The 5,000-nt window shown below is 53.8% G+C and overlaps 1 pseudogene; it reads left to right on the forward strand.

The window, feature by feature from the left end:
- The window catches only part of LOC143261808 (large subunit ribosomal RNA), a 10,134-nt pseudogene that overhangs the window by 2,888 nt on the left and 2,246 nt on the right, over positions 1 to 5,000 (forward strand).

Below are 5,000 nucleotides of genomic sequence, written 5' to 3' on the forward strand. Positions count from 1 at the left end.
GTTGTAGTTGCAGGGACGGTGATGCGCAATACAGACCTCTTGTTAGGTCCATTAGCCTCTCCCGTCCAAGTCGCACAGGTACCTCCTCGTGGTTCCCGACGGTAACGTGATGTATTGTTTGGACCTGTCCATTCAGTGCATTGCGGCTAAATCCTGTGCGACAAGACGTGCTGCCTAGCAGTAATGAGCCGCTGTAAGGGTGCAGCCCACCCAAATGGCCTGCCTTCGCGCTAATGTGGCGGCGGCTCTAGTCACTTTGAGGGAGGCATGTTATGGGTCATGGGGTTGCCACCCCCATGGCTCTATTGTCGTAGGCCCGAAGAATCAAAAGAAAGATTATGGGTCAAGTGACCCATTGTCGGCGGGCCCTCGGGCCACTCGGATCGCCGACCCTACGACAGCGGCCACAGTGGATCGGAATGTTTGTCCGACGACCTCGAGAAATCCCAACCAGTCCAGTAACGACGCACAACATCCTGCGTCGCGGGGGGCACTACATCCATGTCCCCATTGTTCGCGATCCTTTCCCACTTCCATCGGGTTAGGGGTCCATGTGAGGAGAGCTCATCCAGACGAGGCCAACCAACGAGTGCAGGTGGCCGTAAAGAAGGTTAGGTGGACTCAGGAAGAGACTGAGATGGTGGCGGCGGCTGAGGCGCTTGCGAGTGTGCAGGGCAACGTCAAATTTATGAATGAACATCTACTGACGGTCTTCGACAATAAATTCAGTCTTGATCGACTGAAGGGCCTCAGAAAGAAATTGACGTATAAAGCTCTTGTTACACAGAAGATCGGTGTATGCCGCGAGCGTGGACCTGCCGTTGAGTCTCAGTCTTCAACCTCCAGTGTCACTCAACATCACGACACAAGTCATCGACAGGCGGATTCGCCTACTCCTGTTCAGGAGCACTCTGCGTCGGCACAGCAACATCAGTGCCAATATATTGACGCTATCCGTAAGCTGATTGATCCGGCCGAAAGGGTGAAATCCCATGAAGCGGAGGAACTCGTAAGTCTTGCGAGAACGGTTCTTAATCGAGAACCAATAACACCGAGTGCTTGTTGTCGATGGCTTCAAAGAGTCTTTCCGACGCCTTCTGCGAAAGTAAAGGAGCGGAGAACACCACTGCTCCGGCCACCTAAAGCTGCACCTGCCGGGCCCGTGCCGAGGTGGAGACTGAGGAGAAGGGAGTATGCGGCCATGCAGGAACTCTGGAAGAAGGACATGTCTCGCGCGGCCAAGCTTGTACTGGATGGCCCGGTGCAGGCTCAAACACCAACCGTTGGCGAGATGGTGGAGTACTGGACACCTATGCTCACCAGTCCTTCTGTCCCCATTGAACACCTTCATCCAGTTCAGGAAAGGGAGGACCTGCATTGGATCGCTGAGCCGGTTCGTGGCCATGAGATCCAGGCCAATGAGATCCCGCTCTCCTCGGCATCGGGTCTCGATAACATCTCGAGCAGGCAATGGAGGAGTGTGCCAGTAGTTCTAAGAACCTTATTTTATAATGTCATCCTTGCGGTGGGGGCATTTCCATCTGAGCTCCTGATCAGCAGGACGGTATTTATCCCTAAGAAGGACGGAAGCTCAACACCATCCGAGTTCCGTCCTATAAGTGTGGCTTCAGTCGTCGTTCGTCAGCTGCATAAAATCTTGGCGGTGAGATTGGCAAAAGCCGGTCTCATCGATGAGCGGCAACGAGGAGTACACGATGGCTGTGCTGAGAACGTGCTTGTACTATCAACTGCCCTTCGTGACGCACGGAGCTGCTTAAAGCAGCTTCACGTTGTGTCCTTAGATGTGGCCAAGGCGTTTGACAGCGTTAGTCACCATGCCATAACATCGGCACTAAGGGGATTGGGACTCCCGGAGCTCTTTGTGAGGTACATAACAGCGACGTACCGTAATAGCCGAACCGTGCTTCAGGTCCGTGGCGAGACATCGGATCCGATCGGGGTAGCGAGGGGTGTGCGGCAGGGCGATCCCTTGTCGTCCCTGCTATTCTCGATCGTCATGGACCGGGTGATAGGGGTGTTACCCGAGGAGGTCGGCTATGTTATCAGGGAGCAAAGGGTCAATATACTGGCGTATGCGGATGACCTGATCTTGTTCGCGTCCTCCGTCTCAGGAATGCAGGGCATGCTTCGAACGGCTGAGGAAGAGGCACGAAAGTACGGGTTGGAATTCAACTCCGATAAATGTCTGGCTATGTCCATCCAGATCGCTGGTAAAGAAAAGAAGTACAAGATACTCTCCGCCAGCAAATTTGAGGTCAACGGTCGGTCTATAAAACAACTGGGACCTACCGAGGGCTTCCGATATCTGGGCATTAAGATCTCGCCAATGGGTATTGAAAAACCTGGGGGCAAGCTAGACAGAGAGTTGGCCAATATCACCAAGGCGCCACTCAAGCCTCAACAGCGCCTCAAGATCTTGCGCTGTTTCCTCATTCCGCGTTTTTATCACCAGCTGGTTTTGACAAGATGCCCACTTAAGATCTTGAAGGCATTAGATAAACAGACGCGGCTGGCCGTTCGAAGGTGGTTGCGTCTGCCCAAAGATGTACCACTTGGGTATTTCCACGCCAGTTGCAAGGAGGGTGGACTTGGCATCCCCGCGTTTCGAACATCGATACCGGGTATGATGCACGCCAGGTTAACATCAATGGCGAGGTCCTCCTGTGCGGCTGCAAGAGATGCCTCCCAACATCCGGCAGTTGTGGCAGCGGTTCGACGGGCGGAGAGTGCTCTGACTATCCAAGGTCGGGCGCTCTTCCAACCTGAGGATCGTGCCAAATACTGGGCATCTTTACTCCATCAGTCTAACGATGGAGGAGAATTGCGTGAGGCTGCTAAAGTCATCGATAGCAGCTCTTGGGTTGACGCCTGTTCTGCGGGGATCCCCGGCAGGGATTACGTGCAATATCACCATGTACGTATCAACGCCCTGCCCACCAGAGTAAGAACATCAAGAGGCCGTCGTGGGAATGGGGCTCCTGTGTTGTGTCGTGCTGGGTGCGCCGTAACGGAGACGGCGGCACACATAGTGCAGGGATGTCACCGGACTCATGGGGGTCGAATACTCAGACACGATGCCATATGCCGAATCGTAGCGTTTGGTCTGAGGCAAAGTGGGTGGAAGGTTAGGGAGAACCCGCATTATGTCCTGCAGTCGGGTCTGCAGAAGCCTGATTTGGTGGCCTTTAAGGATGGAGCTGTCAGGGTCATCGACAGCCAGGTCGTTAGCGGTGCGACATCGCTTAATGATGCACATGCGAGGAAAGTCGCTAAATACGACACCCCGCTGTTAAGGCATCGCGTCGCCCAGGAATTTGGGGTTTTGGCGGAAGCTGTTAGAGTGACGTCGGTCACCATCTCCTGGCGCGGCGTGTGGGCATCGCTCTCGGCTGAATCGATCTCCGCACTAGGACTCAAAGGGCTCTTAAGATCAATAACTACGAGGGCCCTTCAGGGATCGCACACGAACTGGACAAGATGGAATAAGATGACAAACAACATCTGTCATCCGGGTAATAGGGAGGGCGTTGGGTGATCGCCCGATTCACGGCCACTGTAATGGGCAACCTGGGCCCCAACATCGCAAATTCGGCACCAGGAAATAAAGCCGTCCTCCGCCATAACATCTAGGCGTGAGAAGAGAGAGGTTTTTAGTGGGTATAAAGAATCCCACACTACCACGTCGAAGAATTCCGTGGTGTCTATAAAAGATTTTCCTCTCTATAAAAAAAAAAAAAAAAAAAAAAAAAATAGCCAAATGCCTCGTCATCTAATTAGTGACGCGCATGAATGGATTAACGAGATTCCCATCTGTCCCTATCTACTGGTCTCCAAAGTCCAACCCCGCCTCCACGCGGCGGAGACCGGGCAACGCAAGTCTGTATTTGCGGCAAAAAAGGGCTATGGCACCCGCCCTGCCTAGTCCCATCCTTCCCCATCACAGATTCCACCCCATCACGGTTTTGTGGAGCTGAACGGCCGCGGTGCTTGCGTGAGGTGCTTGACACCCGCTACCGTAGCTGGCGAAGCTCCGCTACGCCAACAGCAACATGCCTATCTTCGCTAGACGGGCACCAACCATGTGCAGCCGCCTAGTTACGCCAATAGGCAAAGAATAACCAACATACGCCACCCTAGCACGCTGCATAATCATTGCTGACGTGTAGAAGAAAGGGGGCGAATACATGTGGCAGAGTGCCGTCACTGCGGAGGGCGGTGGCGGGCACCCGCTGCCGCGGTCAAGCGGCAAAGCAAAACCCTCCTAATAACCTTCTATACACAGTTGGAGTAGGTAGCACAGCCTACCCAACTCAAAACAAACTTGAAAACTCCTTACACGGACAAGGAGTCAAGACTGGGTCTTCCGTACCCAGCCTAATGAATGTTGAACGAAGGCGGCGATTTACCCACGTTCGGACCCCTCGTAGGTGTTCCGTCGGGGGGTAGGTATTAAAGTTTTTGTGTATGCCAACATGGCGAGGAAACATATCTGCGCCACCTCCGCGGTGGCCAGATTCGCAATAATTGTCCCTATCTACTGGCGGTGGCGGTCTGTGGCCACCCAGGGTTGAGAGGCGACCCCCGAACTAGTCCTCGCGTAGGTTGTTGCTACTACCGAGTCGATGGATGCGTCGACGATGAAGGCATTTTAGACCGTCAGTGCGTCGTACATGTAGTACTTCGCATAATGGCGAGGCCCGAGATTAAGCATGCGGGCTGTGGCGTGTTCATGTACAGCATTGAATATGCTGTACTACTCCTTAGCGGGGGACTGTTGTCACTTGTGGCTGCAGTCCCCCGCGTCACGTTATGCGGTTTTTCTGGTCTAACTGGAATGCCGCATTTTCGTTGTCTGAACACGCCACGAAGCAACACGCCGTCGGATTGAATGTTGCTGCTGAGTCGATAGGTGCATCGGCGATGAAGGCACTCGAGAGACCGTCAGTGCGTTGTACATGTAGTGCTTCGCATAATGACGA

The sequence above is a fragment of the Megalopta genalis genome, unplaced genomic scaffold (genome assembly GCF_051020955.1).
Source record: "Megalopta genalis isolate 19385.01 unplaced genomic scaffold, iyMegGena1_principal scaffold0069, whole genome shotgun sequence".
NCBI classification, from domain to species: domain Eukaryota; kingdom Metazoa; phylum Arthropoda; class Insecta; order Hymenoptera; family Halictidae; genus Megalopta; species Megalopta genalis.